The sequence below is a fragment of the Amblyomma maculatum genome, chromosome 3 (genome assembly GCF_055883805.1).
Source record: "Amblyomma maculatum isolate TAMU_Amacu chromosome 3, ASM5588380v1, whole genome shotgun sequence".
In the NCBI taxonomy this organism is placed as follows: Eukaryota; Metazoa; Arthropoda; class Arachnida; order Ixodida; family Ixodidae; genus Amblyomma; species Amblyomma maculatum.
The window spans coordinates 99,260,243-99,285,052 of NC_139346.1; the positions used below are offsets into that span (position 1 = coordinate 99,260,243).

The 24,810-nt window shown below is 42.3% G+C and overlaps 1 long non-coding RNA gene across 1 annotated transcript; it reads right to left on the reverse strand.

The window, feature by feature from the left end:
• Nucleotides 1-2,702: 2,702 nt before the first annotated feature.
• Nucleotides 2,703-5,988, reverse strand: LOC146195408 (uncharacterized). Its single transcript, XR_014706010.1, has 3 exons — nucleotides 5,929-5,988; nucleotides 4,957-5,029; nucleotides 2,703-4,117 (listed from the first exon to the last, which is right to left on the reverse strand). It is a non-coding gene; the product is annotated as an uncharacterized LOC146195408 (long non-coding RNA).
• Between the last annotated feature and the right edge of the window lie 18,822 nt (nucleotides 5,989-24,810).

Here is a 24,810-nt window from a genome sequence, read left to right on the forward strand (position 1 = left end):
TTACGAGATGATATGCTTGAGAACTTTAGATGATGATACTTGTGCGGAATTTGGTGTATAGTTTGCGGGAGAAGCGGTGTCCTATGATTTGTGGACAGGTAACAATTTTGCCATTTTCCACTCTTTTGCCAATCCTGACGACGAAATAGATTTGCGAAGGATAACTCATAGGTATCTGCTACACCACTCCGCATACTTAAAAAAATTGTTCGGAATACTATCAGGGCCTTTTGATTTTTTTATGATCTAAGATGAGAGAATGGTTAGATATGCCACCATCTGTAATTCTGAAAGGTTCGATATTGATAATGGATAATGTGCCGGTCCTGGGTAGTTTCCGTTATCTTAAGTGAAAACTTTGAAGAAAAAAATTGTTGCACATACTAACAGTGCAATTTTTATTTTCCGGTGTAGGCCCGAATGGTGCTTTTTCATGGTCTCGTAAATGGCTTGAAAATCGTTCAGGATTCATTTTCAAGAAGTTTGATAAAGTCACGCTGAAAGTATAATCTTACGCTTGATTCACAGCTTGCTTGAGCGTATCAACGGCATTTCTTAACTTAAACCTTTTCAATTCACTTACGCCTTTGATCTTTAACGGTCTGCGTATTCGCTTTACTCGACGCTGCTCGTGGATAACGTCTCTTGTGATCCAAAGGTTGTCTTTTGAGGCACGTTCAACCTTTCGCAGAACAAATTTTTTCAAATCTGAGCCAAACTCATCTGACAATTATACTGCAAAATGAATTTAATCAAGAAAATTTCCCCATTTCAATCTGAGAAAATTTTTAATAATTTTATTTTCTTTACAGTCTGTCACCTCTCATGATAAGCTCCATAAAACCCCGACCCTCAGGCACGAGCGGCTGCGGAACAACTGACCACGGCGGCGGTCAGCCCTGTGACGCAGCAGAGGGGGCTAAGTATTTCTGGCTCCACTGGACAGGCCGCCATTGGAAACTGACCCTGGCAACTTTTAACGCTAGAACCCTAGCTAGTGAAGCTAGTTTCGCAGGGCTGTTAGAGTAACTAGAGGGTATGGAATGGGATGTCATAGGGCTTAGTGAGGTTAGGAGGCCGAATGAGGCATATATTGTACTGAAGGATGGGCATGTACTGTGTTATCTAGGTTTACCAGAGGGGCGACAATTAGGAGTAGGTTCCCTTGACAATAAGTATATAGCGGGTAATATAGATGAATTTTATAGTATTAATGAGAGGGTGGCAGGCATCGTAATTGGGCCTAAAAAGCGGTGTAAACTGAACGTTGTACAGGCCTATGCACCTACATGTAATTATGATGACCAGGCTTCCACGAAGATGTAGAATCGGCAATGCCAAAAGTAAAGACGCAGTATACTGTACTAATCGGCGACTTCAATGCCAAGGTAGGGAAAAAGCAGGCAGGAGACCAAGCAGTAGGTGACTATGGCATTGGTTTCAGGAATAGGAGGGGGGGAGTTACTAGTTGAGTTTGTAGAGCGCAATAACTTAATAATTATGAATGCCTTCTTCAGAAAACGGAAGTACCGGAAATGGACATGGAAAAGTCCTAACGGGGAGAATAAAATAAAATTGACTTCATAATGCGTTCAACCCCCGCCATTATGCAAGATGTAGATGTAATCAGGTAAGTGCGATGCAGTGACCACAGGATGGTGAGGTCCCGAATTAGCCTAAATCTGAAGAAGGAACGCAACAGATTAGTAAGAAAAAAATCCATCAACGAATTAGCGGTGAGGGGGAGGGCAGAAGAGTTCATGATCTCGCTACTGAATAGATATTCAGCTCTAACCTAGGATCGCGACATTACCCTATAAGCAATGAACAATAATTTCAGAGATATCATTACTGAGTGCGCGGTAGAAGTAGGCAGTAGGATAGTTACAGAGGATACCGGTAAGCTGTCTAACGAGACGGAAAATTTGATTAAGAAACGACAGAGTATGAAAGCTTCCAATCTAACAGACCAGATCGAAATGGCCGAGATATCAAAGCTAATCAGTAATTGCAAGTTGGCCGATATAAGGAAGTATGACATGGAGAGAATTGATCATGCTGTAAAGAACGGGGAAAGCCTTAAAGCGGTAAAGAAGAAATTGGGAATAGGCAAAAACCAGATGTATAAAGATAAGGGACAAAGCTGGCAACGTCATCACGAGTACGGGCAAGATAGTCAAAGTAGCCAAGGAGTTCTATGCAGATTTTTACAGTAGAAAAGTAGTCAGGACCGTAATAAAATTGGCGGTGGGTAAAAACAGACCTTCCGCAAGTGAGGAATGACAAGGTCAAGAGCGCATTACAAACTATGAAAAGGGGGAATTCAGATGGAGAGGATCAGATAACTACAGATTTGTTGAAGGACGGGGGTATATCGTGCTAGAAAAACTGGTCATCATGTACATGCACCTGTACGCCCACAAGGCCATGTGGTGTTTCAGCAGAGTTCTGGTGGACTTGTGAATTGCAGAAAAAAAATAGTTTATTATCTGAAATAATTTTCTTACTCACTGTAAACTTATTTGACGGTAGCGGAAAGTATTCCGTATATGAAAGCTTGAGTGCAGCTGACTGTCAGGTTTCTAGACTACCAGATTGTTTTAGATCGCTATTTCATGGGCACCTTACTTCTAGTATTGTTTTTTTTAATCTTTAGTGGCCGACGATGGCCCATTTTGGTCCCAGCGTCATTATTTATCAGTGCGCACAAGCACTTTACGATTTATTAGATGCTTTGAAAAGACAGAATAATTCAGTGTGCACATGTCGCGCTGCGAAAGTGCGACGACATCTAAAGAACGCGCGCGGCGACCTGGAGGCGATGTTAAAGCTGTAAATAGAAAAGGAAACTTTAAAAGACACTTTAAAGCAGCTGTTAGTTATTTTATTCATTTACTTATTTATTTATTGATACTGTTGGTCCAGGGGCCGTTCTAGGGTGGATATATATTTTGCTTAGTTTTTCTTCACTGACATCACAGCAAAGGTTGCATAATCAACAGGCGCACAAGCACACCGCACAATAGGCCGGCCAGGCAATGTACAAGCGACGACATTTTTATAGAGCTGTGCAAGAGGCACTGGTTGAGCACTCTTAAGGACCTCTTTGGACGTGCGTCTGTGTGACATCGGGGTGTGGGTACATGTTTATTATGCTCGACGGATCTACACTGTACGCTACGGATAGGCAAATACGGATTTCTTCGTCACTAAACAACCTGGATGACGGCTACGAAAAGGCGCTTGCCAATCCCAGAGCTGCACAATGTGTCTTTCATTACCCTCTCATTCCTCTCCTTCTCGTAACTACGTACACCACGTACGGCAATGTCTCCATGAGCATGTGCTCGACTGGTGAGCAACGTTTCTTATGCTTCAGCCTTCGCGTTCTAGAGTATATGTCCACATATAAATATTAGCAAAACGTTCAAATTGTCTGTGTCAAGCTGCTGATCCTTGAGAGCAGAAGTGGCTAACCAAGTAGGCTGCTCTGATTCCTGAGCCGATTGAACTCTAGTTTGCTGATCTTGAGAGAGAGATTAAAGTCACGATTTTCTTTCACACTCTTTAAAGACAGGCAACCCCTCAAATAGAGCTCACTGCTTGCCCAACCACCTTAAATTATCCTTATTTTTAACTTTCTCAATTTCCAAATCTACAATCTGTTGTAAGAGACTGTAGAATTGAGGCCAACTATGCTAATATTTTCATCGCGACCTCTTCTATATCGTCTATTTATTTACGGATATAAAGACGTACAATTTAAAACGTTCCAGTGAGCAGGCCTTGTGTTCCTTTCGTATCCACGTTTATTGCATTGATCTTATCAAAAGAGATTCTGGCATCACTGACGGTGAGAGAGCTGTGCAAACAATTGTTGGTTACATAATGATGCCTTCGATATTTTTGCAAAAGTGGTAAAAGTTGGTGTTCCTCCCACTCCGGACAGTTCCATGACAGAGTCTCGGCATCTAGCCCAGGCCACCGCCACAGAGTGTGGTAATGCAGGCTGAACCAACGCGCTCTTCAGCACCTTGGGCTCCAGACGCAGCGCGTTCGTGCGGTTCTGCGGCCTGCTTTGCTTCCGACGTCGTTTCTGCAGTGCTAAGCACCACCTCTGAAAATGGTGCGAAAAAGCGGACTTCAGAAAAGTGGTTCACCCCACAGACGGGTTTCTGAGCACCAGATATAAATGTAGCTGGATGCTTGAGTAAAAAATCATGACAATTCCAAGGACAAATAAAGCTGTTAAAGATGAACACAAAGAAAACTTTTATGCTTTATTTTGTATTGTATGCTGATGGCCGGCAAAGAAAACATCGATGCTGTACCTTTTCAAGTACTCCTTCAGCTAGACTGAACGAAGCAGAACTATGAGTGGTTTTGTGCATAGCGGGTAGATTCGCCTTTTTTAGCTATGTACTTAATTCGTGGACCTTTTAGTATTTAGTGCCGCAACCTTGCATCAGTTTTCGGCATAATAAGCGAGGCAGATTCCTCCTGTATCAGAGTAGCCTTATTTTTGTACTCCTGTAAGGTTTAGACGCAGCGGTTTTCCGGCCGTAACATTTTGGCTCAGCGATCTCGAACTCTTGCTTAATCGAGTATTTTTAGCCGTGAAACTCTTAATGGGTACAAATGTGAGTTCTGACTGATGTGCGGTTACTGTACGGCTCGGTTATCTCAAGGTTTGCAAAGGAGTCAACGATAATCCTTATTTTTAATTATATGTTCGTATTCTGTCTTCTGGCACGTCCCATTATAGCTGAATACTTTCGCTATTCAACGGGCAATGATCGATTTCGAATGGCTGACTTTTTATATGCACCAGTCGAAGGCAGTGAGACACACATCAGTATTGATGAATTTAGTAGGAGGCGATAAATCATTGACAAATTTTTCATTGTGTCTCGCAAAAAAAAAGAATAAAAGAAATTGCTTATTGACTGGTCTTACCTGACATCAAAAAGCCGAAAATGGCCAAACCGACAAGAACAACTTTGAAGTGCATATCACCAGGCGAATGTACCTGTAAAGAGAAGGAGGTCAATAAACTGCTCTTGAGATAAAAAGATCAATAGTGCAGAAATACTTTTTTTGACTCTACTCAGTGGCTCCTGAGCCTTTCAACACACATCGTATTAGCTGTGAAGGTTTATTTCAATGCGGTAAAGAAAATTAAATTATTTGCGCTTTGCTGCTCATGAGAGTCTGTGGGAATAGAAATCGAAGTACTGTATCTACTGCGTGGCGCAAACAGATACAACACACATATAACAAGCTCGTTGTAAGGTATCATAGGTATGGTTAGGCATAGCACCCATTATTAATAAACTCCATCATGTTTTAGTTCAAGCAATATGCCCTGTGGCATTTATTATACCGACCTAGAACACAGGCACATGTAAACCATGCCTCGTTATATGAAATAAAAACCTAGAACTTAAGGCTCTACATAAATTAATCGCTTGCGTTCCAACCTAAAATGTGTATCAAACGTGTAACTTCAAACGCGCCAGGTTTAAGCGGAAGAAACCAGCATGTATCGTAAGTGATAAGTTTAGGTGCCGCTATCAGCGAGTAACCAACTTGAGTCAGTGCAATGAAAACGAATAATGGAGGAACGGTGCTTGATATAGTTGTCTGATTGTTCTAATTTATGCTTAGATAAAGCGGCCAAGTATCTAATCGGGTATTTTATAGCAAGCGCTGCTAAGTTCATATCACACGTTTAGACCTTCCGACTCTTTTCTAATATATGCAGTTGGTGAGGACTATTCAAGCATGGCATTTTATTTAAAAAGCTACAATATAAATGCGAATTTTAAATACTAAAATAACAATAATTAGAGCTTAACAAAAACATGTCAGTTTTGCACTCTCGCCTGTGAAATCTGCTCAAAAATTGGATAGCACTTTAATAATTACCTGCTCCTTTTACAATGAGACTGCGTTGCAAAGGAAGTAACTCTACCTTTCTCTGCTCAGATATCTGGCTGGAGCTTGGATGCTACACAATTTATATGATCCGGCTCGAGCTACACGTGCCGAAGAGGGCAACTATTTTTTATCACGATATGCTATATTTCTATTTTGTTTCGCAATAGAGAGCAACACGATATTAACCCTACCGTAGGCTGTCTGCTTATACTCAATCAAAAGAACCATAGATGTACGCTTCATTACAGACCTTGTCCATCAAAAACTGCATTACATATTTATCCTGGCATAGGCAGGACGATTTACCGCAATAGAAGCAGAACAAAGTTTCACAAGACCTAAAAAGCAGGATACTAACCTGAGAGCATGTCACGTAGTGATATATCAAAAACTGCACACTTTTGTAAAACCGAGAAAGACGATAAACATACCTGAAGCAGCCAATAAGTTCAGATCTTCCACGGATATGGGCAAAGAAAATCAGTCCACAAAGGGCGTATTCGAAGTTGTGGACGTTGCTGTAGAAATGCGCCGATAAAATTACACTTTTATTATGTCACATTTCATGAGACAGCCATTGAAGCAGCGCAAAGCAGCATGCGTACCAGATTTTAAAAAGTGAAATGCGTTTCTTCAAGTGCACATTATATGTTTGTTTGGGAAGTCAACTTCGTTTTAAACATCAGTGTCGTCGACCTACGTTGTGAGGATGTTATGATGTGAGAAATACAAGGCTTGAGAGCTGCATACCTTAAATTTGCTTCTTTCATCTGCAACACCGTCAAAAGAAAGCTTTCAGTCTTCTGTCCTCATTTATTAAGCCACCTTTATTCGCCCACCGTGAAAAACTAAAAGCTAGCAGAGTTCAACAAAATGGAAGATTTCAGATTACCCATTTCTCCTGGTTTACACTTAGCTAAGGGCCGCCGAACGCAGCTTATAAGGAGCAATTTGTGTCTCGCCTGAAACTTTATCACAAAACGCTTGTATTGAACGAATTGTTTTGTTTCTCAAAACATTTTCGAGAACCTCTTGGGAAATGATGCATCACATGTTCTTTGCAATTAGGGAAGGAACCATTTCGGGCTTTGTCGTATAATTTCCTAAACGCTTTGAAATAGTTGTTAATAGGATGTCAGAGCTTTATTTTCCTATGCCGTATTTGTATCAAAAATCAACATTTTTGAAACCACAGAATATGTCAGGATTTTATTAGACTAATTAATATGTGGAAAGAATAATATATTTAATCTTTTTTTATGTTGACGGTGTCCTCCTAGGCAAAAGATCAGTTTTTGACTGAAGACTGCATATTTCATGACGACGAGCAAAGAGATTGTTTCAAATCGAGCCTTCAAGCGGGTATTTATATATATATATATATATATATATATATATATATATATATATATATATATATATATATATATATATGACATTTTTTTGTTTGAAAGGGCAACATTTAAGATTCAGACTGTTGGGCTCGACTGGTCAGGAATACCGACTGCATTATGGGATTAGCGGCCTCTTGCCGCAGGACAGAGTGCGTGTGCTTGTTTAGTCGCCGGAATCAAGTTCGGATACCTGCTCCGGTCGCGTACGTGTTCCTGGTGACGGCCCGTTTTATTGCGGTCCAAACGCCGCCAACCCCCCCCCCCCCCCCCCCCCTTTCCTATGGAGTCCGGAAGTGGCCGGCGCCCATATGGCAGCAGCGCAACCGCCGCGGACCTCTTCCTTGTAAAACAGCAGCTACTGAATAGAAGTGGAGCGACAGAACCTGAAGAACAGCAGGCCCGTAAATCGACAGCCGATGGAGAAGCGGCTGTTTGGAGGCGCAAGTTCGCGGGCTGATGTCGGATTGACACCGGACGAGCATAGATCACCTTCGTCGGCCCCGAAGAATTTCCACTCGAATGAGAGATGTTATATCAATCGACCAGCGGCGTAGTAGCAGGACCGGCGAGGGTGTGGAGGCACGGACTTACCGTGGTAGGGTTTTCGTCAATGGGTTTGATTGGATGATTTGAAACGCAGCAAAATTTCCGCTCCCAATTCGGAAGCCTTAAAATGGAACATCTGGGAAGTGTTCAAATATCTTGATTCTCATCTTGGTCATCGACCTTAATCATGGCTAGTAACTATGTAAATAAATTTTTTGAATTTTGGTGAACCGGCTGCAGCTTATCCTGGACTTCGTTGGGAAGCCGAGAAACTTCGAAAATCATCAGAAGTACGAACCATCAACATCCTAACTTAGACAATTTTGAATAACCGTTTCTCTACCTCGCACATTGATTGAAGCACGTGTCACATCTTGTCTCCACATGGCAATCAGCAAAATACCTTTTATTGTTTGTTTGCTCGGACAATTTTCTCACAAATCTAGTGTGGTAATAATATGCAATGCGAACACATCTTATCTGTAATCATTACCTTTGAAAGGAAGGATTTATTTTGCGCACTTTATTTCTTTTTTCACTATGAGTGATACATGTTATTCTTGAGCCACCTAAAAGGGAAGAAGGCATTTATTAACAACGAAGTGATTTTGGAAAGGTGCATATAAGAACGATGCTACCGCTTCACTATTTCTTTGTGAAGCGACATGTGGTTCTAAAATCCTTCATGGAATAATGCCGTTAAACTGCTTTCCTGACAGGCTGCGCGGTGCAGTCAAAAATTTTGAAATGATAGGATTGTATCGTTTTACGATCTACCCTTTTGCTATTTTAATTGCCCCTCCAAACTTTATAAGCTTTAAATAATAGGTTATGGCATCTATATCTCTTAAATTCCTTTGAACGCCCTTCAAAGTTTCGAAGAACTAAATTTTTTGCAACATTTACGATAGCCTGCATGATATTATTTATTGCGAAAAAGGAAAATGCTGTGAAATGAGCGAAGATAGTGAAGCTGTGAAGATAAGTTTCAAAAGAGTCGTTTTACTATCCAGTAGTTGCACCATATATTGCTTTCCCAGCTGTCTAAATTATCTCAGCCCCGCCTCAATGGTGCAGTGCTTACGATACTTGACTGTTGTATGCAAGGACGTGGGACTGAATTCCGCCGCGACACTCGCTTTTCTATTATAACGCTAAGAGTCTATGAGCTGCGTGATGTCAGTGCATGTCGACGAATCCCAGTAGGTCGAAATATCAAAAGGCCTCCACAACAGTGTCTCTCGTAGCCTGAGTCGAATTCGAACATCCAATCACATAAACCAAGTAGAACCAAGCTATCTTACACTCCACTAGTGCTTTTGTGGGTACCCATGGCACCCGCTTTTCTATTCGAACGAACAGCTACGCGATGTCATGAGCAGGGCGATGTCAGTGTACGTCGATGAATCTCAATAGGTAGATAGATCAGGAGGCCTCCACAATAGCGTCTCCAATAGCCCGAATCTCAATAGAACATCGAATAAGATAAACCAAGTTAAATCAAGTATTCTAAGACTCTTCTAGCGCTTTTTGGGTGGAGTGAAGTAAAAACAAATATTTGGATATTCGGGGCTATTGACCTTGGAAAAAAGTCCACAGCGCTGAGTATTCGTCCTTTTTATTGCAGTGGATTTTTTCCTTTTTCAATAAATTTGCTTCGTGTAAAGCAATCGACGAGGCGTTCGGCCACGCCTTTTAGCTCTACACCTGATCCAAAGTGAAAGCTTCATTCGCGGCGACCTCTTACCGGGTCAGCACTTTATTTGAACTAATTCATTGCGCCACTGAAGCTTTTTATAAATATATTGTTATATTACAATAATTCTTTCAACTCAATACTGAGTTTTGCATATCTGACGCTACATAATTAATTATGCGCTTATAAACACAATGTCAAAGTAGGAGCAGTTTTATGAAGCTTTAAACTCTCTCGTTGGGTAAATATGTCTCGCGATAGAGAATAAGGTTAGAGTAAAACTAATATACAACAATTATGTACGTATTATTAGTAGTGTGAGACGTAGAGCCCGGTGTGATCGGTCGTATTATATAGTGTAAAATTGTAAAATAAAGGTGTAGATTTATGTAATGTAAACGTTGCAAGTTTAGTACTGCATACGGATTGCCAAACAAATCTCTAATATGGTTTAAAGATGTTAATTTTATTATAATCATCATCATCATCATCATCATCAGCCTGATTATACCCACTGCAGGGCGAAGGCCTCTCCCATATTTCTCCATTTAACCCGGTTCTGTGCTAGCTGCATCCACTTGACCCCTGCGAACTTCTTAATCTCATCCGCCCAACTAACTTTCTGCCGCCCCCTGCTACGCTTTCCTTCCCTTGGAATCCAGTTTGTTCCTCGAAGCGACCATCGGTTATCCTCTCTTCGCACTACATGTCCTGCCCATGTCCATTTCTTCTTCTTAATTTCTACTAGAATGTCGGTAACTTGAGTCATTTCTCTCCCACTCTGCACGCTTTCTATCTCTTAATGTTACCCCTACCATTTTTCGTTCCATAGCCCTCTGGGTTGTCCTCAACTTAAGTAGAACTTTCTTTGTTAGCCTCCACGTTTCAGCCCCATAGGTGAGTACAGGTAAGATGCAACTGTTGTATACTTTCCTCTTGAGCGATACCGGTAAGCTGCTAGTCATAATCTGCGAGTGTTTGCCAAATGCGCTCCATCCCAATCGTATTCTTCTTGTTATTTCCTTTTCGTTGTCCGGATCTGCGGTTACTACCTGTCCTAAGTAGACATATTCGCCTACTACTTCCAGTATTTCGCTACCTAATGTAAACTGCTGTTCCTTCCCGAGGCTGTTGAACATTACCTTAGTCTTCTGCATATTGATTTTCAAGCCTACCTTTCTACTTTTCCTGTCTAGGTCATCAATCATTATTTGCAGTTCATCCCCCGAGTTGCTTAGCCAGGCAATGTCATCAGGAAATTGCAGATTACTGAGGTATTCTCCATCTACTCTTATCCCTAACTGCTCCCATTCCAAGTCTCTGAATACTTCCTCTAAACAAGCTATGAATAGTACTGGGGAGATTGTGTCTCCTTGCCTAATTATAATATCTTACTTTAATTGTCCCTACATTGCACGAACTTCAATTTAGTTATTTAAAAAAAAAAGCTTTAGCGCATAAAGTTGAATTCACACTGAATTCTGCAATGACGCACTTCCTACCAAGAAGCATTCGAAATGTGCGAAAATATGTATTTTCACTACCACCCATGAGCTGGAGCGTAGCTCCTCTTAAAACTACACTGTCACAATAAAACCTGGGTTATATCTTCTTGAAGCTTAACGCGATTCCTCCCACTCGCTGCGTTTCATAGATGTGGAGTAAATACATCGCTCAAATCTCCTCCCTTCTGATTCGCATCCATCTGCTAGGATATTTTAGCGGAGAGAGATAATGCGCGGCACACAAAATTGAAGGCAGCCACATGAGGAAGCCAAATAAGGCTTCCACAATGACTGAGAAGATTGAGTATTCGATGTGTAATTTGTTTGCAAAATAGTTGCAGCAATGTAGTTTGCTTACTTTTGCAGGAGTCGACTACGTGAATCAAGCAGGGTTACAGTTGTTGCAAGGCACTTTGGAATTAGCCTTGCGAATTTAACCCGCAATGGTCCCACTGGTGGAACATTTATATGTTAATCAATGTCCATATTTGAGGCACATTTCTGCGACCCGGCAGTGCTATTTCACCACAGACCCCGCCGTAGTGACTCAGTGGGTCGGACACTTGTGGTAGAGCATCCACCTCGCATTCGGGAGGTACGGGGTTCGATCCCCAGTGCCGCCGGGTACCCACCGGTTTCCAATGGGTGCAAGATTTCCCCCGGCCTGGTGCTCGGCTCTTCTGGGGTGAAATGCTTGGGAAAAGGGGCCCTGAACCAAAATGTTGGTTCAAGAAGAAAGAAAAAAAAGGGCCACATAATGGGCTGTTGCCGCGCGAGGCGGACTTATTGTTGTCCGATGGCGGAACTAAGCACTGCCACATCGGCGCAACTATTTGGGGTACAAGGAGGATAGAGGAAATGCCGCCGTTGACGCCACTTTTTGATGGAGGCGAAAAGCAAGGCACAAGTGTGCCGTACAAAGCCAGTGTAAGGTAACGAACCACATGGGGTCGAAATTACCGGCGTCCTCCACTACGGCATTTCTCATAGGCATTTATCATACGCTTGGTTGCTTCCCCATAAACCAGTATAAACCAACTTCGCCAACACTAAGCGGGTATAGTGGTGAATAGTTACTCCTATAACTTCGACTCCATATCCGAATTCTCGATACAGTATCAGAGAAGTATAAAGTCTCTTTGCATCATGCGTCTTTTGTGCACGGAGAAGCGATATGATACAAGGAAGTTTGCTAAGCCCGCACTTTCTTCTAAACACATTCTACGTTCTTTTTTTTGGAATGCACATACGTGACACTAATCTATACCTTTGCTTACACAACATGAGGACAGAGCCCCTTTATGTCAAAGTTGTTCCGCACCTTCACCAGAAGATAAATTGGTCTTAAGGGCCGTAAGTGAATTTCAAAGTGGCTCCGCTAGTCTGTTTAAGAATTCTCAAGAATGAGAAGAAGAGACTTCTTCAACAGCTGCAGAGCTGACCACTCTTTGTGTCGCAATTAGGCATATCGGTCAAAAGAGCCCCCATTAATGGTCTATTTTCACAGATTCAAAAGCAGCCCTGCAAGCCTTAAAAGCTTCTCTACGCCGTGAAGTTGATGAACAAGTCGTTGCGGAAATATGCAAATTCATCACTGCGCAATTAATGGAGGACAAGACTTCATCTTCCAGTGGCTTCCAGGACACAGCAGCATAGCGGACAATCTTCGGGCGGACGAGGTCTCACGAACAGCCCACCAAGACGGCGATTGTGTTTTGACTCCCTTTTCCAGGGCACACGCGGCGGGCAGTCTTCGCGCACTTGCGCGGGAACCCACACTCTCCCTGTGGAATTCTAGCCAGTTTGCGAACTGCCGCTTAAAATCCCTGGACCCTGACCTAGAGCTCCGCCTTCCACCTGGCCTACCCCGACGAGAAGAAACTTTGCTTTGCCGCGTGTGGGATGGTGTAGCATTCACTAACACCTATTCTTTTATGATAGGCATGGCAAACAGCCCTGCATGTACACACTGCGGATGCGACGAATCTATAGGCCACATTCTTTGTTAGTGCCCGATATACAGTGAGGAAAGACAGTGTCTGTGCCGTACGCTGGAGCGTCTAGATGGACGCCTATTGACTGAAATTAGGATTTTAGGTCACTGGCAACGGCTATCGTCTGCGGAGAAGGCCTCCCAGGCACTGCTCCGCTTTAATAGAAGCACAGGCCTAATCCAAAGGCTATGAGTTTGCTATGATGCTATGATATGACTGTGACGTGATGTGATGTGGCGTGTCTCTTATGTGGCTGTACTAACTTCAGCTATCCCTCTCTCACAACTTTAATATACACTCATCGCCCCCAAGTGCAGGGTAGCAAACAGGTTGCTTTTACTGGTTAACCTCCCTGCCTTTCCTCATTTTTATCCTTATTAAGAACGAGCAATCTCGTTGATGCAATTGCAAAAGAGGTCTTTTGCAAACGTGAGAGAGAAGAAACGTGCATTCGAGAGTCGCGAAGAAAAAGGCCGTTTCAACTCCTGAATTTGCATTGTGTTGTCAAGGCATAAGTCCCTAGGAGTGCTAGTTGAAATTAGGCCCTGGATTCAAATATCTTTTGCACAGAATATTGAACCCCTTGTCTTTCTGCAATCTCTACATGCCTGCAAAGTTGCTTTACAGACATTACGGAAACGTGAAAAAAAAAAGATGTTTCTATATCGATACGTAGACTTTTGAATTGTACCGGCTGTCTGCGAAATTCTCAAATACCTTTTTCACGCAACGTATAAATTGTGGAAGATCGCACGTTACGCGGCTTGGCATCAGAGCATCAGTTGGGAAAATTAGGAGTGTGGTTTACCATCATTCTCTTGTGATGCTTTAGATCACGTTTTAACACAACGGTGACAGCGAGAACGTTTAGTCAACAGCCCGTCACCACTACAAAGGAAAAAGCGCGTCAGACTATTCCCCAGTATTAAATTCACGAAGGTTTATATTTATATTCTCAAAACATCTACCTTTGCCTAAAACAAAAAACAAACAAACAAATTTCTCGAAATATAGGGAAATTATCATGCTTTGAGAAAAACAAACAAATTTCTCCAAATATAGGGACATATTATCATGCCTTGACAATGATCATGCCCGGAAAGTAGGCTCTGTCTAACATCTAAGGCTAGTTGCTTGTTCCGGTAGCCAGATAATGCGCAGAGATAACGTCTTCGTATATTACTATATATACATGCGTGACGTTAACTGCAGTGCATCACGCACAAATCCATTACCAAGTTAGAAAGCGGGGGAAGTAATTCTGCGAGTGGTTAATTATTCGCATAAAGGCGTTTCAGCGCTTACTGCAATCCTTGACTGCAATATAAACGTACCATCAGTGACGAACGAGACCCATTAGCAGCAGGCCCTATGCGTATACGACTTCAGACAATGTAATTTGGTTTGAACAATAGTCCCATGGGTTACATTAAGACAAATAGGCTTGTGTCGAAATGCTGAGAGATTTTTGATATTCAAAGTTGGGTAGCAACTGCAAGGCACCATATAGTGGAGTCAAATCTTGGTGTAATCTGATTTCATCACTAGTCAAGCTTCCCCTTCTAGTATTACAGGCGTTGAACCATCACCAAGTGCACAACACTCCCGAAAGAGCACTTCCTTACACATCCTAGGAGAGATAGCACTACCCGTTGTGAAGGATAAAATGGCCTCATAGAGAAGCCCGAAATTGTTGCGTCTTTGCAATTTCATAATTATCAAATTTGAGATCAATTTTCGTAAGTAATGACATGAGTCTTATTAAAAGCTCATCTGCTTTTACTGATGAAGAAAAATCGTGTCATTGAACAGAAGTACGCGAATTTGCACAAAATAATTTACTCTTCAAAAGATTGCAATGCTTCCTTTTTTTTTTCACTCCCAATGTATCTCGCTATGTGCCTTCACCGTTATAAACGCCCGCATAATTTATCTATGTAAACTGACAGCAGTCGGGAGGGACAGTAATTGTGCGGCTCTTCTGCTTGTTTCGCAGCTAGCGTTTACGATTGCTTGGCACGGGCGGAGAGTAGATTTATTTATGTGACCGCTGTGCTCCTTTTGTTGCTTTTGTTCACGATTGTTTTCCACGTGCGAGGGAGACATTGCCATGACGAAAATAGAACTAATCTCTGTGCTGTGCTCTAGTGAGTTTGCGAATTTAGTAGACATGCAATAGAAAACGTTTTATGATGCTCCCACAATATAAAGAAATTATATAAAAATCCAGCGTATGTTCTCTACTTGGGAGTTTAACAAGTTATATGCTTTTTGTCTGAGGTTACTGGAAGATAAAATTTATAGTTTCAAATACTTTTCAAATAATGTCTGGCACAAGACAGTTTAAGAATGTGGAAAACAGCCTTAAATTTCGTGCTCGGAAAAAATGTTTAGACTCAGTCCCAAAATATATGCACAAATATTTGATCTGATTGATTCAAAGAAAACAGGTTCATCTTTTCGAGAATTAGCGGTACATGAGGATGACATTTTATGTTTGTAACGCATATTCACATTTACTGCTCATATAAGGAGCTTGAACGCATGACGTATTGTTACTTCTAACTATCCTCAACCAGTTATTTTGCTAACGTGGTAGTTCCTGTTGTATAAACTTTCGTTTTAAAAGCTAGATTTTATTGAATATAACGCGTGCGTTGATATAGTAGTGTATTCAGGCCAATCACGCTTTGAATCGTTCAGTAGATAACTCAGTGAAATAATGAGAAATAGCTGTTTTTATTTTGCAACAGTGAAGTGAAAGCTTTTTAGAAAATAGCCCGGGATAGGACTTCTTCGGGAAATCTAACACTGGGTAATCACGAGACCAATGCCTCTGCAGAAAAAAGACGATTTTTAGCTAAACGATCACGCAGCAAATGGCTCAGCTAAATCTGAAATTATTCATTTGTACTGATATGTTGCCTGATAATATTGTGTAAAATGACATTGATAATGAAAAACATCTGCGGCCGAAAGTCATTCAAACAGTAAATCGAAACATCGAATAGCTTCGCATATAGGGACCTTTCAGGACAGAGTTTACATATGCCACCAGCGGCTTTTCTTGCGTGTTCTTAATCGCATAATTGCACTTCGTAATTCGCCTTTTTACTCGCCCCTTATTTGTCCCTCTAGTATCTTTCCTACCAGCATTCCTAGAGGCTCTTCAAATGCCATGATATGTAATAAACCACAATACATAAATTAAAGCCCTGCTTGACGAAACCCTCCGATCCGACCTGCGCTGCCTTACGGTGGCGCGTCTGAATCGGCATCCTTGCGTGTCGCAAAATTTATTCCACACCATGGCACTTCAAAGGAACAACTCTTGTTTAGATGGGCTGCCAAGTTTTTTTATACGTGGTCTGGGCCTGATAGAAGCTTGAGTAAGGTCAACGGCCTGCTATATTACCCGTCCATTACAATGAGCAGGAGGCTGGCAATTTATTTCTCGGCCACAGTATAGGACAACAGGGAGAAAGCAACCTTTGACGCTGTCCTGTTAATATTAGACTGTGAGCGAAAAGAGAATGCTGATGCTATACTTGGAGCGCATTTACAAGGCGTCATGGTGATTAGTTTGATTTGACTTATTGGATTAACATTACAAAGCGACTCGGGGTGTGAGTGATGCGGTAGTGGAAGGCTCGGAAATTTGGAGCACCTGGGTTTCTTTCACGTCCACTGACATCGCACAGCACTCGGGCACCATGTTTCCGGTCTTCAGCAAAAAGCCACCGCCGAGGAACAGATGCAATCCCGCATGCACGGACAGGGTTGTCGAGCGCGCTAACCAACTGCACCGTCTCGGCGAAGGTCATGATAATGTTTAAGCAATCGTAAATTTGTGCCTCATTTCCGATTCAAAGGACAATTTTTTAGCTTTTTTTTTGTATTTTTTAAGAATCAAACGGGTTGAAAATACAGCCCGAGTGGCTCATCAACTTGTTCAAACGCTATATGAAGCGCTTTTTCAGCTCTCTTGAGAAGAAATATCTTCCGACAAGATATCCTTATGTTCTCCTATGAAAGACGTGCTCGGTGGGATGATATTTGGAATACCCTGAAGATTGGCCTCTGAGATGTGACCAGAAATGCAGGCAACATTTGTCTGTGGTTGCTTTTCTCGATCTTCGTTCGTGCACGCGACATTTGCTTTTGGCCTTATCGCTAACCCCTAGTGCAAAAACTGATATGAAGCCCAGCGAATAAAAAAGCGGTAGCTTCTTATCGCTTAATGTCAACTGAAACTGTATTCTAGACCGATAGCCCTCTTGACAGTAATGAACTCCAATTTGTTCAACTATCTCCTCTTACTGATCCCAGATTGTGTGTATCTATTAGTTTAGAATGCTCATAAGCATGCAGTTGCATGCCAACATGTCATCTGAAGGATGTAGATACAACGGCATAAACTGACTCGATTAAGTAAGTTGTATGGACGGGCTTTCGTGAGATTGAAGCCAACTGCTGCACTCTTTATAAGGTTCTCTGTTTCCATGCCCGTACAATGCCAACACCTACCCTTCTAAAGATTAGGCCGGGTGACCTGTTTGCGCGACGCATGAGAACCTTCCAGCCAATGTAGACCTGGCCATGTCGCCTGTCGCGTACACCTTGTATGGGGCACAGCGTAGTTTTTTTTTTTTTGCTCACAGTTTACAGAATATACCATGACAACGGCGTAGCCTGTGGCAGAACTTAGGCCCTCAGCTCGTTTGCCCTCCATAACTAATCATCAAGCCTGAATACGTTCCAATAAAAATAGGGCTGCAAATATTTTCAGGATATATGAGAGACCTGCGGGCTTTTCGTATTTCTTAAAAATTAAAACAGAAGGTTAATAAACAGGAGGTTCTAAATATACACAAATATTTGGCGGCACCTAACTGCAATGAATAAGAGATGCTTGTCTGAAAAATGCAGAGCACCTCCAAGGGACTGGCGATGCGCTCTGGGTGGCGTTCCTTTAGGTAATAATGTAGAACTACAGTATATTAGGAATCAACGGGAGCTTTTCGGCCTTCTTTATATGTATTCGGTGATGTGCGTTTCTCCAAACATTGAGAGCGGAAATTCTTTGTCCATCTCTTAACAGTGGTGCAATGTGCGGACTCATTCTCCATTCTAAATTCTACCCTGAAGGAGGAAGGTCCACCGCCCGAAACTTGTTAGAATAAAATAGATAATCGAGAAAGAGTTGTGACATCCGGTTTGAATTTAAGTCTGGCCCATTAGCCACAAGTAAACCATGTCGATATATATATATATATATATATATATATATATATATATCTGTGTGTGTGTGTGTTTATCAAACAGTATGCTTTTATATATAATACAACACTAGTTCCAGTCAATAGCAAAACGTTAAAAAAAGTTCCCAGACGTTTTCATTGGCCTCGCAGACTGTTGTCTCCTTTCCTTAATGCCTCTTAGCCCCTCATTTCCGTTTTATTTCCTGCTTAAAAAGTTGCGAGAATCTGGGTTAACGCCAACACACAGCTATAGGAATAGCGCAAAGGTGCTCTTGCATAGTTTCCGCCCTCCCCTCTTAATCACGTTCCACCTAACGCTGGTGGTTCCGAGGACGTTCCACGTACGCCACTATGATTGGTGGCGCTGGTGATCGCTGTTAAGATTAGCTTACAGGCGATGGTAACCCAAACAAGTAGACGGGTCGACAGACCTCGATGTAGTTCAGTTGGTAAGAACACCGGACGGAACATTCGGAGGTCGTTGGTTCTGTTTCCACCATCAGCGTATTCTGTTTGCTCCTACTGTGATGTCTGCGTCCTGAATTGCTTACTGTACTCATCCAGGTCAATAGCAAAATTTAAAATAGCTTTCCCAGGCCTCGCCCCCTCGTGGCTGCTGTTATACATGTATGCACTCGTATATACCATGCCTCAGCTAACTTAGACCAAGCCAGTCAACACACGGATATCCGTGGTACGACAGATTAGGATCCCAATCTCCATTGCCATGAGAAGACTTTCGCAAGGCATCCGTACATATGTCCAAATTCGGATACCCGAATCGTAAATTCGTTGTATGTTCGAGGGGCATTCGTTATTGGATGGCGAGCGGATGTACGCAAGCGGAGGTCCGAGAGGTATGAGAGAATGTCCGTCTATGACCACGATCGAATTTGTGACCGACATACATGTTTTAACTGTCCCCACGTAAACTATTTTACAAGTGATTCGGCTGTTGTGCAGATGAATTATCTGACTCCTTCCTACTAGCGCTGATATAAAATAACAACTAAATTAACCATATGTCTTTCTAGCATCTGATTTGAGAAATAATGCCGTTTTCTTTCTCCAGCTGTCTTACGTGCCGAGGCATGCACTCTTCGTTCGGTGAAAACGAACCTCATACCAGGCAGCACCATGGAAGTACAGCATAAAAGCTCACCTCAAACACCGGAATGTCGATGTGATCCGATCCAAAGCCAATCCAGCCGACAAGTTCCGTGGTGCTTGTTTGGAATTTCGTTTTTCGAGCTTATTTTGAGTTGTTTGTTTATTGTGTGTTTAATTGGCTGTGCTACATAAGTTATGTTCCCCTTATGAGCTAGTCGAGGCCTTCTTTTGGTCCTGAAGCTTTGTGCAACTGACTTTGCCGAGATGGTGCTTGGTTGCTTTTCATGAAAAAAGGAGCGTCTAGTCACACCCGAATGTAACAGTGCGTGAACATTACTTTTGGATGTTATTGCCGGATTTGTGAAGGGTCATAACACAGTTGCAACCTATGGTGCACTTTGTTCACCTTGGCGTGAAGTTTCATGCTTCGGAGTGGTTACCAGCGTGAGGCAATACCTGTCACGACACAACATTATTCGCATTTACGAGCGGAGCACCAAGGCCCGGAAATGAGTGTCTCGCGCCTCTATCTTCTGTCTGCGTTGGTTATTATTAGTGTTTGGTAATATTTTAGAGGAAACCCTCAAGGCAGAGTGTAGTTTTGGAATGAGAGTAATTATTATGTTCACCCGTGCCCAGCCGCACGGCGACAAAAGAAAGCTCGCAGATGTCGTGGTTAAAGAAAATAGTTTTTAGGAGTGAATCTTGAATGATATGCAGGTTCGTCGTTGTGGTTGAACGGAATGTGTAAGAAGCATAATGCCAGAACAACTAGGGCTTTGCAGAGATGCGTGACTTTGCTATCTTTTTAAGTCCTTTCTTTTTGTAGATGGGACCTGCCCACGTAGCGGATTGGTGCCAAAATAATACCAGGTTATAGAAAGAACAGGTAGGCTGAAAATCTAAATATATTACATTTGCATAATATTGACTCGTTCCCTTTTGCTTACAGAGGGATTAAACATGTACGGCACGTATGTTGCACTGCTCAGTAGAAGTGTACCATAAAGTTTAAAGGTCCGGTTAGATTTGCTGACTTCACTCATATTCTCTACTTAAATCCTTATATTTGTACATCGATCGTAGTGAGATGATACCATGCTTTGGTGCAGCCTTGACAAGCATCGTATAGCTCACCGAGGTAAATGCTGAGCCAGATATGAGCGCCTTACGGCTGCCATGGAGCTACAGGTCGCGAAATTGTGAGCAGACCACTTTTTCTTCATTGGAGCCCTGGTTTTTCAGATATGCTGTCAATGCCCTGCTGCAGAATTTGTCAATGAACACAGGAACAACGGCGTAACGACAGTAGCACAAAGAGAGAACCCCAAGCACATGTACATTATTGGCAATCATTATGAAAACAAGGAGCTAAATTCTTCCTTCACACCTAAGCTGATGGCACATCGCTATCTTGCAAAACTCTTCTATCACCCATGCATAAGGCTAATAAACAATGAATATTTTTCCTTTCCAGGAATAAAAAAAATACCAAATAAATCAAAGCAGTGTCCGCCATAACTCATGAAGTGGCACGTGAAATTTTAGCGGCTTTTATTGTAAAAAAAGAAAGGTTGCCGATGTGTCAGCGACGCATGATTCCGTTCTCTCATTGGTAGGGTAGTAACTCTAGTACGGCCCTCCAAGAAGCGTCACCTGGTGACAAACATCGGAAATATTGTCAAAATGATTAAGAGTGCATTTGAAGCCTGCCGTTCCCGTTGCTTCTAAAAAAAAGCTTCTTTGCCGGAATTAATTAACACTACTTACCTGAGCAGTGGTATGTTGTTTGAATCTTCGAAGTGGATTTTGATTTAATTTCCAACGTTACAATGAGCTACCGACATCTTTCCTGGGCTGTGTGTCTCTTTAGATTGCATTATGTCATTGTTTTATACCTTAATAGCCGCAAAACTAACCGTGAACGCAGCCAGGAGGTGACGGTATGACATTGGTTACACTTTACAACTACCTTCGCTGTAATCATTGTCTGCCTTCTTTGGGTGTATGTTATGTCGGGTGTATTTGGTGTACCTTATGTGGCGTTCAGAGACACCTCTCCGCAACAATTTCCATTTAACTTGCTGAGAGACAACCAGTGGAGAGAAAGAAGCTTTGGAATCCTACCGTTGAGGAAACGGAATTACGTGTCAGCGACACATTCACGAGCTATATCCACAGAAATGAAGTATCTTGGTGCAGTTTTCTGTATTGTTGTGAGGGTTGTGTGGCAGCTCTGTCTTGCTTTGTGTATAGGCATGTGTGTGGCTTGTGACTCCTTCTAGTCTCAATGTGTGACAGTGCTTTTTCTGTTTGTTTGGCTTTGTCTCTTTGCGTGGACACTGCTTTGGCTAAGACATTTGGTGTCTTTTCATTTTCAGAAAGGTGAAACGTTCAGTGTTGATTAGCTGAACCAGACTATTAAAAGGAAAAAAGAATGTGCAAAGTGAGGACGTGTAAAGGGTGCAAATGAAATCAAAGATAAAATCAGAGATGAAAGCAACCTTCCTGCGCGAAAGAAAAACGTAGGCTGGGCTTATGCATTCATCCACCAGGTTTGCGACAATGGCGGCTTCCTCTAATCAACATGCGAGCTTTGTTTTGCACTTTTTCAAAATGGTCATTTATCCAAAACAGGGGTACATTTTCTATTGATGTCACAATTGCAATGCTCACTGCGAATTTCTGAACAGGGAGCATATAATCTCATTGCAATGCTTTGTTAGCCTTTTATTGATAGGTACGGCAAAGAAAAACACTGTTCGTACTCTATGACTGAAGAATCCCATCGTAGCATGCACAGAAATCATCATATACTACTTTCCACTATCTCCTGGCAAGCATACATTGGCCAAACTGGCCGAACTATCAATAGAAGACTAATTTGTGGAGTGCAGCAATGATATTAAAGTTTCATAGTCCAGAAATCTTCCAGTGTACTAGTACAAATGTGGCAGCAATGGAATATATTCCCCAGCTTTTTAACAAACACCATTCTGAACAAATGCCATAATAATCTCATACGCAAAATAGTGGAAGCAGCCATGATCGTGAAGCTCAAGTATGAATGTGCCAGCAGAGCCTGTATCCCTCTCAAGCACATAGATTGTATTCATCTATAGTTTTATCTTATATTATTTGCACCCTTTGTATGCCCTCATTTTATAGATACCGTTTTTACTTTTAAATCTGATTCAGTGCTTGTTTATCCTGTGTGTTTCTCATGCACTGTTCACATCCTGCTATGTGCTGCTGGAACTGATTGAAAACCAATGACCACCACAAAATATTCAGCAATGAACCTTTCATACCGACAAATTCTGACAAAGGCCATGTTTTGCTGCATAATGAGAACAGCTAGCATGCTGCATAATTACATCAGCTAGTATGGTGCATGTGTGTTACATAAGTTGCTCTCAGGCTTCATTCCTTTGCCATGTGCTGTGGAGGTGACTGGCCTGGGCTTGTGACAGTATAGTACCTGTTTTCAGCAGCACAGTGTAGTTACGTTTGAACTGTAGCGCAGGTTTTTTCCCCTCACATAATCAGCCCTTTTTTTTTGCTTTCTGCCGTATGTAGTCAGAGGAATGTCCAGCTATAGTTCAGTGAACTTATACCTAGTACCAATGTACTGAATCACAGATTACTTGCAACTGCTTGGCAAGAGTTGGTCATATCTACAGCACCTGCGTTGCATAATGCTGACTCTTTGCAATAAGGTCCGCGTTTACAGTGTGTCTGGAAAACAAATACATTGCATTTCAGTCTTGCCGCAGCGTTGCAATAGTTGGGGCGCTCGACTGCTGAATCTTAGTATGCAAGATCGAATTCTAACAGGATGGTTACTTTTCTAAAGAGGCAAAAAGCAAGGTGCCCGTGTATTGTGCAATGCCAGTGCAATGAAAATAATCCGACGCGGCCGAAATTTCCAGAGAGTTCCACTGGTGGTGATGAGTTCAGTTCAGTCGTTCAGTAGTGTCCGACTCTTCGTCATCCTATAGACCATGTCACGCCACACTTCCCGGTCTCTAACTATCTTCCTAACATTACATCGCTTCATCTGCAGTGCCTCGAGGATGACATCTAACTATCGCGTTCGCTGCCTTCACCTTCTCCGGCGACCCTCAACTTCTCCCAACATCAAATCTTTCTCCAGCGACTCCTTTCTTCTCATCAGATGACCAAAGTAGCTTAGCTTTAACTTTAGAATTTGACCCTCCAATGAGCAGTCAGGGTTTATGGTTGACAATATCGACTGATTTGATCTTCTGGTAGTCCAAGGAACTCTCAAGAGTCTTCGCCAGCACCACAATTCAAACGCGTCAATTCTTCTGCGGTCAGCCTTTTTCACAGTCCAACTCTCGCATCCCTACATCACAACTGGAAAAACCATATTACGAGTTATACGGATCTTGATTGGCAGACTAATGTCTCTGCTCTTTACTAGGCGGTCAAGGCTAACCATTGCTTTCTTTCTCAGAAGCAGGCGTCTCCTAATTTCATGGCTGCAGTCTCCCTTCGAGGTAATCTTGGTGCCCAAGAACAGAAAATCTGTCACAGCTTCCACTTCTTGTCCATTGATGCTCCAGGACTTGATAGGGTAAGACGCCATGATCTTTGTGTTTTTAATGTTCAATTTAAGCCCAAACTTCTCACTCTCTTCTTGTACGTGCATCAGAAGTCTCTTGAGTTCCACTTCACTTTCTGCCATTAAAGTGGTATCATCCGCAAATCTAAGGTTGTTGAAACGTTTTCCAGCAATCTGCCCTCCAGCTGAATACTCGTCCAGACCGGCCTTCCTCATGATGCACTCTGCACATGGGATAAATAGGCAATGCGACAGTATGCAGCCTTGCCTCACTCCTATCTCAATCGGAAACCAATCAGTAAGACCATGCCCAGTTCTGACTGTGGCCCTTCATACAGGTTCCTGAGGAGACAGATGAGGTGAATTGGAACTCCCATCTCTTGAAGAGCTTGCCACAATCTGCTGTGATTCACGCAGTCAAACAAATTTTGCATAGTCAATAAAGCAGAAGTAGATGGGTTTCTGGAACTCTTTTGCTCTTTCCACGATCAAGCGAAGGTTGGCAATTTGGTCTCCAGTTCCTCTGCCCTTGCGAAACTCAGCTTGCACGTCCGGAAGCTCCTGATCCACATACTGCTGCAGCTTACCTTGGAGGATTTTCGAAATCACCTTGCTAGTATGAGAAATAAGTGCGATCATGTGGTAGTTGGAACAATCTTTGGCACTGCCTTTCTTTGGAATGGGGATGTAAACTGACCTCCTCTAATCCTGTGGCCACTGCAAGGTTGTCCAAATCTTCTGACATAATGTATGCAGAATGGTAACAGCGTCATGGT